An 11876-nucleotide genomic window follows, 5' to 3' on the forward strand; every position below is an offset into this window, starting at 1 on the left:
GAAGATGAGTCTTCTGACTCCAGGCCTGTCACTCTATCCACTGTGCTACCTAGTTGCCTCCTCGTACCTCTCTCTCTCTCAAAGAGAACTGAGAGATTGTCTCTACTTCAAACCTTTCATTTTTATAGGTGAAGAATCAGGTCTGGAGGAGTGGGGTAACTTGTTCAGAGTCACACAGATAGCAAGTAGCAGAGTCAGGATCTGAACCCAGCTCTTCTGACTACAAATCTGGGGCCGGTCCACTCCATGCTCCTGTCTCTAGTTCCCTGATCCTGAAAGAGATTACAGGACATTCCCTTCACACCTTTTGACCTGATCACCGATAAATTGTTGGCCCAGTCTCCTACCAACCAGCAGTACTTACCTGGAAGTTCTCTTTTATTCAACTTCGTGTGACCAACTTAGGGATTACTGCCACTTTTCTCTGTATCTGAAATCGGATCAAAACCTGTGGAAAAGACCCACATAAGGAGATTGTGTGGTCAGCTAATTATAGTTTTTTCCTGACAGTCTATAATTGTGGTTACTTTAGGATATCCCCACCCCCAAAATAATAATTCTAATAGGTAGTTTTTATTATATCATCACAAAAGACTGAAATTACTCAACCAGATTTCTTCCATCATGTCACATGGCAGGTCAATGAGCCTTAGCTCTCTAGTAATTATGATAGCACACCAAAATGAGTTTTAATAATAAATTCTGTCTTCTAATACTTTTTTAATATTAAATACCATAAGGGGTTAGTTATTAAAAACTACAAGGATTAGTTTACTGGGGAATGCTACAGATACCTCTCTTATTCCAGTTTTTAGGGAAGGGGTTAAAAAAAGAAGTATTTGTGGAACTGGCAATACTATGGGTTTTGTGAATTGTTGAACACTTATCTGGACCATCATCATCATCATTGTTACAATCAAGGTTGTTTAATATCTTCTTCATTCTGTGGGGAAATGAATACTCATCTTTTGTAGAAGTTAATATTGTGTGGGATAAAAACCCTATCCAAAATTTAATTAAAAAAAAAAACCTCAGAGGCTTCTTTAGGTAGGAACAAAAAGGATTTATTCAATTCTCTCAAGAAAGGGAGCATCACTGAACCAGTGGAGGGAGGCTGGATACAGAAAGCAAAAACATGGTTATATAGCCCAATATAAGCAACCCCTCCCACTGACCTTGCCCTCATTGGTTGAGAGCTCCACCTCACAATCTAGCTTGGGAATCTACCCAGGTACAAGGAGCAAGGAAACAATCTTCAGCCAATGAAAACTGGCGAAAGCCTTTGATACCTTATTTGGTAGTGGGTGAAAGCAGGGGAGGGGTAAGTTTGCAAAAGCTAAGCTTAAGCTTAGCTGTAGCCAAACCCTAACTACAAAAGTGAAAGTTAGGCCTAGCTTCAGCCAGAGCCTAACTACAAAAGCGAAACTTAGGCCTAGCTTCAGCCAAAGCCTAACTACAAAAGCAAAACTTAGGCCTAGCTGCAGCCAGAGCCTAACTACAAAAGCGAAACTTAGGCCTAGCTGCAGGCAGAGCCCAGCTTGAGTTTAGAGCACTGTCTCCATTTTAGGGTATAGTCTGAAAAGTTTTCATCTTTCTCACACAATATCTAGCAGCAGGAACTTCTAGTGTGTAGAGAGAACCTAGGACAACTGACTACAGGGCTAGGGAATTGTATGTTTCCCTCTTCTTAAGGCTGGTTTCAGGCTAAGGGCTAGTTTTTTAAGCTCTCTATAACCTGGCTCCAAACTGTCTTTCTAAATGCATCTCATATCACTTACCATCTTCCACATTCTCTAGTCAAATTAGACTAGTTACCATCACATGAAAACATCTCATGCTTTCCCTCCTTTGTACTTTTATTCATGTCTTTTCCTGCACTAATTGTCTTTATCATAATCATGGGCAGTATCCTCAGGATACCCAGGTGGAGACTGGGGGTCACTATTACACATGGGAGTCATTCTTCAAGATTTAACACAAGAAACCCCATTTGGGTCATTCAGGGCAGGGTAACGAGAGCAATCTAGGGAAGAAAGGAGTATTGCGGACTCAGTGTCTGTGAGTCCTTTTGGCAACATCTAGCGTAGGGCCAAATGGAAACGTTTAGTTCCCTGAACCATTCTATTTTTTAGTATTTAACGTCATAAAATATCAGATCCCCAGGAGGGTGAAAGAGATTTCTTCTCTTGTTATACCACCTCCCTTTACAACAATCCCCTGTTACCTGTGAGGAAGGCCAGTGGCTCCTGGCAGCTTAGAAGGGACTACAGGAGCAGAACAAAGTCATCATGCCTGTGTCTGCAGCTCTTCATTAACTTGTCATTTCTATGGAAGGATGGATGGTACTGGGCTGTTACTCTTGCCAATGCTTTTTTCACTATTCCTATGGAACCATTTGTTTTCACCTAGGAAGGAGTCTGATATGCCTTTATTATCCTCGTTAGGGGCTTCCTGAACGCTCCTTCATGTGATTATTCACATTATGCTAGACAGAGACCTGAAAGAAGACGCCCTCCCTGTAGTGGTACACTAATGTACACCGCTGCATTATTTGCATAATGTCAACTGGGCCAGATGAGGCCTTAGATCAGATGGTGGTCTATATAGGAGGGACAAGGGTAATATTCATCCTTAAGAAAATCCAGGGTCCACTCAGTCAAGTTTTAGGGAATAAGTGTAAGGAAATGATAAAGAAAACCCAGAGTATTCAAGGAATGATTCAGAATAAGTTATTTTCCTGGCTTTCCTGTGATGTAAGAAAGAAGTCCAGAGATTTGTTGGACTCTAGGTTTTAAAAGAACCCCCAGTCTCCACCTGGGCATCCTGAGGAATGTAGCACCAATGCAATATTTACACTACCCACGATTATGATAAAGACGATGATTATAAGTATCACATGACATTTGAGTGACAAAATATACCAAACTCTCCAGACAGAGGATAGAACTGAAGCATTTATTTAGACACCAAAAAAACCAAATCCCAAAACCAGTAAGCTGATTCCATCACAGTACCAAAGATATTCAGAAGCCATAATAACACTGAGAGCCACAGCATCCTTCAGCCTTCCCACAAACCAATACAAGATCATCTACTCAGAAGCCTATCTGATGCCTTGCCTGAGCATCCTCTCTCCCCCACCTTTTGGCTAGCTCTGACTACTAGCTTCCTGTGGACTGTGCTTCCTTTCAGCAAAACCCTCCCCCCAGGGGCAGCCAGGTGGCTCAGCGAGTAAGAGCACCGGCTCCAGTGTCGAGATGACCTGGATCAAATCCAGGCTCAGATACTCAGCACCACACCCAGAAATAACTGGCCATGTAACCTTGAGCAAGTTACTTAATCCCGATTCCTTTAAAAAAAAAAAAAACCCTCCCCCCACAGGCTCCATGTGACTACATTCAGCTTATTAGGGGGCAGAGTTTATCTTAACAGCAGGGAAGCTTCCTGTGGGCTCCACTCCACCCTTTAGCAAATTCCCTCCATCACAGGCTCCAGGTGATTACATTCAGCCTATGAGGGAGCAGAATTTACTTTCAAAGCAGGAGAGGTTTTCAAACTCCCCCTAGGTCAAATAAGGGGGAGGGAAGATCTTCAAATTTCCACTCTCATTACATCAATGCTTTTTTCTTTACTCCTGTGGAACCATTTGTTTTCACCTAGGAAGGAGTCTGATATACCTTTATTATCCTCCTCAAGGGCTACCTGAACTCTCCTTTATATCATTATTCACATTATGCTAGACAAAGACTTGAAAGAAGACTCCCTTCCTGTAGTGGTACACTAAGGTGCACCACTAAATTATTTGCATAATGTTAGCTGGGCCAGATGAGGCCTTAGATCAGATACTGGCCTATATAGGAGGGACAAGGGTAAGAATCAACCTTAATAAAATCCAGATTCCACTCAGTCAAGTTTTAGGGAATAAGGATAAGGAAATGATAATGAAAACCCAGAGGATTCCAGGAACTACTCAGAAACTCAGAATAAGTTATTTTCCTGGCTTTCCTGTGATGTAAGAAGGAAATCTAGAGATTTATTGGACTCTAGGTTTTAAAGAACCCACATTCCCCACCTGGGTATCTTGATGGCTCCTGTTTACTGATTCATCTGCAAGTATATCTCTCTCGATTGGGATCCATAACAACCCTGAAATAACTAAAATGGCCTGTCCAACAGTCTCTCTCCTTAGGCTCTTAAAACCTTGAAAGGCCCATGCCTGTAGAGATTTGCTCTCACTCACCACATGGACCAGACTCAGACTACAGACATGGTCTTTCATAAGGGGGAAGAAAAGGGTTAGAATTTCTCGATTTTATTCTGCTCCACCTTTGTGTTTTATTTTGTTTTACCCTTTTTCCCTTAGTAAGGCCTATGACAGGAGAACTGCATAGCAAAAAATAAACATTTAAATAGTAGAAAATCCTCCAGAAGGTTCTTAAGACCTTGCAACTAATGGGCAGTATGTGATCAGGCCAGCATTTCCCTAATGCATTTTCTTTCCATTTACAAGATGGGAAGGTCTTACCTAAAAGAAAACAAAGCTGCTCCTAGGGCTTAACTAGTCCTACCTTCCTTAATGTAGTTTCCTTTCTCCCCACCCCTCTTTGCTCAGTCAACAATGGGCAGGCCCAGGACAAAGCTGCCCCTGGACCTGATTGCCCCCAGCTTCCTGATCATGTCTAGGCATAAAAAGTCCCAGTCACATGGAGTCCAAGCCTCTCAGACATGGTGGGTGTCCAAGACCACACAAGCCACTCTGAGGACCTGCCAATCATACACATTTCCAATAAGGAGAAAAGGGGGACCTTGACTAAAGTAGTTAAGTATCACTGTATACTTGTTGCACATTCTTGTTTTTTTGAGATGAAGTAAACTTCCTTTTGTAAATGTTCAATAACTCTTGAATGATTCATTCCATCTCAACTGAACCTGAATTAAGTAATTGCTGATATTAGAGCTGTACCTCTAACACATGTATGTCTTATTTCCTCTGTCATACTCTAACATCCCTGAAAACAGGGAGGGATTGGGTCAAATTTATTTTGGCTCTCCCACAGAGTCTAGTATAGTGTATTTTAAACGGAATGCACCCAACAAACATTTGTAAGTCTCCTGAATGTCATCCAGCAATTACGGGGGAACTTTCCATCCCTGTACCTGAGCTTCAGATTTCTTGTATTTTTCAGCAATCTTCTTAATAATGGGTTCATTGAAAACATCACTAGAGAGGTGGAACACAAGAGAGTTAGAGAAGACTGAACACCCATCCCAGCCCTTCTCTCCCCACTCACCATTCCTCTCGACTCCTGCAGAAGGAAAATATTCCATAGGTCTCCCTGAATCCACATTCTCCCTTCTCCTGTCTATCCAAGTGACTGTCGAGTCAGTTTTATTAAAACAAGGGCCCAGCATTGTCACTCTCCCACACAAAAAGCTTCAGTGGCCTCAGGACACAAACTCCTTGTGTCATATTTAAAGCCTTCGGCATCTGGCTCCTACCTTTCTAAGCTGACTGTTCACTACCCTACTTCACACACTGCACATTCTCACCACACTGGCCTACTTGTCCTACATACACAATATCCTACCTTTGCGTTTCTGTATGGATTATCCTATAAATCTGGCCTGTCCTCTGTACCTTCACCCTGGATAACCCCCGGGTCCCTTCAAAGCTCAGCTCATGTGTCACCTGCTGCACAAGGCCACCTGATCTCCCAGATCTCCCTGATCTCCACTTCTGATCTCCCAGATTTCTAGTGCCCCACCCCTGTGGAAATTACTTGACATATAATTTGTATTTTCTCATGTCTGTACATGTTATTTCCCTCAACAGACTGAAACCTCCCTGATAGCAGAAATGAATTAACAAAGCAGACTCACCTTGTGCCCCCAAGTGGACAATAGGCTGTCACAGAGATACCTTTTGAATGGCAAAAGTTTATCAGCTTCTCCTGTGTGAGGAATGGGTGGGTCTCTATCTAGAATCAGATTCACAGCTTATATCAAAAGAGAAGGCACAAAGATAATATTCTTGGGTGGGTCTTATTATTTTAAAGAACTGTATATTATTTTTATTTATACCTTTTGTTTTTAACATTATTTTTATTCCTGAATATATAACTCCCCCCAAACCTGGCAATGGGATAAAAAATAGTAGGAGAAAAACTGGTCAAATAATTAACCAAAACCCTGTTGTTTCTGATAGAAAATACAGTATTTCACACCCTTACTCTCATAATTACTTCTGCAATGAAAACAGACAGGTGCATCTTCTCACCTCTTCTTTGAGACCAGGCTTTATCATTATAATTCAAGAGCATCTAGCTTATTTTTTTTCTTTCTGCTTATATACACCATTTTTTGGTTCTGCTTACTTCACTCTGTATCAGTTCACTTACTTCACTCTGTATCAGTACCTAAAGACCAGTCCTTCTACATATATCCTTTATTCCACTCCCTCCTCTGTTCTCCAAATTACCTCCACATTCATCCCCTCTCTAATCATCAGCCTCTCCCTAATGCCTCCTTATTCATTTAAAAAAGACCAACTCTTTGGATCTTACCATGCCTGTTCATTATTGTCCTATGGAAAGTCTTTTCTCAGCAAAACTGCTTTTAGAAAACCATTGACTATCAATGCTTCCACCTTGTTTAACTCCTAAACCCTCTGCAGTCTGGCTTCTGACCTCATCATTCAATTGAAACTTCTCTCCCAAGTTACCAATGATCTCTTAATTGTCAAATCCAGTGGTGTTTTCTTAATCCTCATCCTTCTTGATTCCTCTCCATTCTTTGCCACTGTGGATCATTCTCTTCTCCTGGATCCCGTTCTCCACCCAGTATCTTCAGGATTATTGCTCTTTCCTGGTTCTCCTATTTGTCAACCTGACAATGCTTTCTCAGTCCCTTCTGCTGGATTTTCATCCATGTCATACCCACTAATTGTGCTCACACACCCCCACCCTATTCTTTTTCTTTCTTTATTTTTCACTTGTTGACGTTACAAACTTAGAGATTAAATTATTATTTCTATGCAGATGGTATCCAGATATATTTATTCAGCTTTATTCTCTCTTGAACTAAATACCAAATTCCCCACCACCCCCTTCCTCCAATATTGATAGCCTATTCATGGTGGGAGTTTCTAACAAGCCCTTCTCATCCCCTTTTCCTGTCATTCTCAGACAGGACCATTTCCAACACACCTGCCTTCTTGTCCCTGAGGCTCCTTGTCACCTTTTTGGTTGGATATCCTGCCCTTCCTCTCTGTTGTACTCAGTTTCACCACAGCTAGCATCCCTATCCCTCCTGCCTTAGTCCAAGGAACCTGAGACCCTTGAGGAAAGACTGCCCCTAACTGAGGTCCTGCCCCAGTTATGGACAACGCATCACACAGACATTAGTCATGTCTCTATAACTGCCCCCGTAGAAGTTTAAGTTGACCACTTGCACCCTCTCCCATGTCTCACCCAGTACACATTTCCCCATGCTACTATTGGAGGTGGTAGGACCCTACTCCAGAGTTACATTTCAAAGGGATTAGTTGTTCCCTGTACCTCTCCTTGCAACACCTGCATCTTCCCTGTTAGAAAAACTGATAACCAAGGCTAGCACCTCATCCAAGACCTCATTCAATACCTTTTTTCTCATACTTGAGAAAGACAGACAGCAATATACCTGGATCATCCTCTCTGAATTACCAGGTAAAATTACATTTATGTGTATTTGTCTTGTCATTTGGTCCGTGTCTGTGTCTATGTAATTTCAAAATGTCTGCATCACATTTGTGCTGTAAGCTAGAAAGACTGGAAAAGGTTTATTAATTTTATGAACTCCCACTTTAGATTTTCTGTGGGAGATTAGTTTCTAAGAAAAAGAGGAAAAGCTGGTTAAGCTTGTGTGTGTGTGTGTGTGTGTGTGTGTGTGTTCCCAACACTGGTCAAGTTGAAACTACAGAAATAAAGTTAGATAAGCAGAGTTGTAGACTATCCAAAAACATCTTAGAAGATTCTGGATGTTTGGAGATTAATCATTAAGGAGTTTGGAACCCCTGGAGAGAACTCCTGACACTTTGGAGAATTAAGCAAGCCCCTCTGATTCCCCACTCACTCCCCCCAGAGTCAAGAGTATGTCTCAGTTTGAGAATTGCTAACAGCCCATGTCTTACTACATCCCTCTTATCTCAGATCAGATTGAGAAAAGAGAATACTGGAGAATTGTAGGGAAACTTGAATCACCTTTTGCTATCTAGTAGAGAAGGGTGGGCAGCAGTCACAGCGGGGTTTTACTTTAACTTAGACTTAATTTATGTTGGTCTTGGTTTTCTTTCTTTTCATATTTAAGTCTGTAGAGTCATATTAATTTCCATAGAGTACATTGAATTTGGGGCATTTATATTCTAGGCAACCCATCCTGGGAATTAAGGGTACCCCAAGGGTCACTACACAAATAAAAATGGTAACACCTGAATTTTAAATGAAATACCAACTGATATCTATTCATAAAGGAAAACTATTAGATATTTTAAATACAGTCAGTTTTATTCAGTCATCTTATTTCATTGAAACCATGAGAGTCCATTAAGCAAAATAAAGTATATTTAAATTTTCCCAAGTAAGTTGTAATTTTATAATTTAATATTTCATTTGAAAGAAGACTCAGTAAACTATTTGATAATGTTTATGCCAGTAAATTAGTCAAGGTGTCTCACTTAAACTAATAAATAATTACCCTTTACAAGATAAGCCAAAATGGAATCCTAATTCATGCATTTGTTAATTAATAGATTGTAAACTCCTGGAGATAAAGGATTATTTCACTTTTTGTCTTTGTATCTCCAAAACCTACCTCAGTTCCTAGAACACAATAGGTGGTTAATGATGCTTGTTGATTGATTGTTCTTCCCTGTTGTCAGTGATGGGTCTTTAGTCACAATTGCATCCAATTGTTCATAGCAGTATTCATGGAATAGATAACTCATGACATTTTTTCTTGGTCCTAAATGACATTATATGACTTGAGGCAAGAGTTGCTAATTTTATTTCCTAAATTTGTTCTGCTGATATTTAAGGTAGTTTCCATTTCCTCTACATACATTAATTGATGGAAGAGAGCATAGGTCTGGAGAGAAATGTGGGATCATTGGTGGAAACTAATCCAGGATTAAATATTTTGCATAATCTACAATCATCTACTTATAGGTAAATAAGAATTGAATATATATTTGCATATTTAATTCAATAATTCAAGTCAGTATCCTTCTATGAAGTACTTATAAGATTAATAGCACACAAGAACTTCTCTAGGCTATTTTACTCTCAGGATGTTAGAGAAGAAATATGTTTGATAAATGACATTGGAAAGCCATATTTCCAGTATTTATTAATATTTCCAGACAGTTTTCCTCCATTTACATTAATCTTGCCCCAATTTCTTTTAGCACTTCAGTCAATGGTCTTTCTACTTTGAGAAGTGTTGAGCCAGTGGAACACACTATAGAAGAGAATCCTTTGGAAAAGTGCTTGTTTGGGTTATAGAGTTCCTAAACAATGACCTTGGCTTGCTAAAGATTTGTAAACTTATATATAATAGACAAATGATTTCTAATGAAAGACCTTTACACCAGGACAAAATCTAAACTTGAGAAGGAAAGAAAAAGAAGTGAAAAACAGTAAATGAAATCATATGTATGTCAGTCTTGGTAAATTGTTATTCCTTAGTGCAACTCTATGAGTTGCTAAATGAGTTGCAAAAATAATTTCATCTAACTCTAAGGTGAGATTAGTGAAGCTTGCCAGTTGAGGGACTGTAAATCAATAATACACCATAAATACAATATACAATAAATACAAAATACAATAATACACCATTTGAGAGAAATGCCACAAGCTACTCAGAGGGAATGTAATCCTAAACTGTTAGAGGTGGGGGTGTGCTTCTGGGTAAAATCTGAGATGGCATTAGCCTTGGCATTAGCCTAATGCAGGATTCTCCTGGCTCAGTTTCCTCATTTGAAAAGGAATGTTTCCCAACTGGCTGTCCTGAGTCTAGCTATAATGTGGAATTGATACTACATGGTTGGTTGCCAAACTGTGACTTTTACCTGAAATCAAAGAGAGGTAAGGATTCTTTATCTTTTCATATAGGTACCCTTAGGCTTAAGCCTGAATGACCAGTTTGATGCTGGTATAATCATATCCATGATTTTCCCTTTTTTTTTCTTTTTAGCAAATTTCTATAATCAGAGAGGTTCAGTAGAAGATATGAACACAATGCAAATATGTAAGAACTTGCTGTTTTCATTCTGAATGTGTAGTCATCCCATATCCCAGACAACGAGGCAAAATAGTACTTGGGACTGTCCTCTGCCAGCCTGCATAGGCATTTCAAAGATTAGGTTCCTGAAATAACTCATTCTTTCAGAGTACTATGGATTAACTTGACAAAAACAAAATGTGAAACAAACACATGAATCTATTAATGTGTGCATTAGAAATTAGAAACATCTTCAGTTTGGTTTTGGGGAAGAGAATTTTAGTGAAATCAATTTTTTTTAGATGGAGACAATTTGGAATATTTTGTGTTGCATTAATGGAAAAGTCGGTTTCATTCAAGTTTATTCCTAATATGGAAATAACACCTATTTGACTGTGTGTCCTGTGGTGCAGATACATTTTATTATAAACACCTTTTTGACATGCACTGATTTGGAATTAATTATTCAAGTATCCTCCCAAGTCTTTTATTATAATTGGAATAAAGTCAGCCTCTTAAAAGGAAATTCTTTTGTGTAACCACTGAACACAGGGATAGGAAAGCTTCTACCTGCAAGAATATTGTTACTTGGGGTGGAGTCAAGATGGCGGAGTAGAAACAGAACTTCCTTGCAATCCCCCAATTCATGTAAAAAATGACTGTAGACAAACTTTGGAGCTACAGAACCCACAAAATGACACAGAGAAGCTAACCTCCCACTGAGGACAGCCTGGCAGGCAGGCAGCAAGGGGCTAGCACAGCACTCTAGGAGCCAAGCCCAACCTCACTCAAGCCAGAGGTCTTAGCCCCAGGATGGCCTGACCAGCCACTGACTGGAGGGGCTTCAGATCACCAGCAGCTGTGGCAATTTCCAGAATTATCAACCCATAGATGCCAAGGACAAAGAGAGAGGTAAGTGCAGTGTGGACTTTGGGACCTGGGAATTCAGAGTGTGATCTGACCTTTGCCCCTGGTGTAAGAAGTGGTTGAGGACCTGAGGCCATGAAGCTGCCACAGTGTGACAGCTTCAGCTCCTGATCTGCAGATTGTAGGGGGACCCTGCAACCAGTCTGAGCAGTAATCACTTTTGCTTTAACCTGCTTGGATCTGGATTGCTGTCTAGGGTGGTGGTCCTGGGGTGCATGACCAGCTTGCCAGAGCATGTGGAGGCTTCAGAGAGGGCACCCAACTAATACCTTCAGCAGCTGTGAAAACCCCAGTGTTTAGGATAAAGCTCCCGTTTCTGGTAGCAGAGTTCTACTGTGGCAAAAAGCCCAAAAGTTAAGTAATTGAGTGGCAACATGAGCAGGCAAAGGAAACAAGGCAAACAGAGCAACCCAACTTTGCACTCCTATTTTGGGGACAAAAAGGATCAAAGCATGGAACATGAGGAAGACAATGGAGTCAGAACTCCTGCACCAAAAGCTTCCATGAAAAATTTGAGCTGATTACAAGCCATAGAGGAGCTTAAAAAGGATTTTGAAAATCAAATAAGAGAAGTGAAGGAAAAATTGGGAAGAGAAATGAGAACAATGCAAGAAAATTATGAAATGAGAGTCAACAACCTGATTGAAGAAAATAACATCTTAAAAAATAGACTAACTTGGGGGAGGGGGGGGGGG

At 40.3% G+C, this 11876-nt stretch overlaps 1 long non-coding RNA gene across 1 annotated transcript; it reads right to left on the minus strand.

Annotated features, from left to right (window-relative positions):
- Positions 1–362: 362 nt before the first annotated feature.
- Positions 363–5939, minus strand: LOC138165838 (uncharacterized). Its single transcript, XR_011169468.1, has 3 exons — positions 5881–5939; positions 5158–5221; positions 363–448 (listed from the first exon to the last, which is right to left on the minus strand). It is a non-coding gene; the product is annotated as an uncharacterized lncRNA (long non-coding RNA).
- Between the last annotated feature and the right edge of the window lie 5937 nt (positions 5940–11876).

Source organism: Petaurus breviceps, unplaced genomic scaffold (genome assembly GCF_028583685.1).
Source record: "Petaurus breviceps papuanus isolate PSGF00001 unplaced genomic scaffold, PetGlider_PUasm1.0 216, whole genome shotgun sequence".
Taxonomy (NCBI): domain Eukaryota; kingdom Metazoa; phylum Chordata; class Mammalia; order Diprotodontia; family Petauridae; genus Petaurus; species Petaurus breviceps.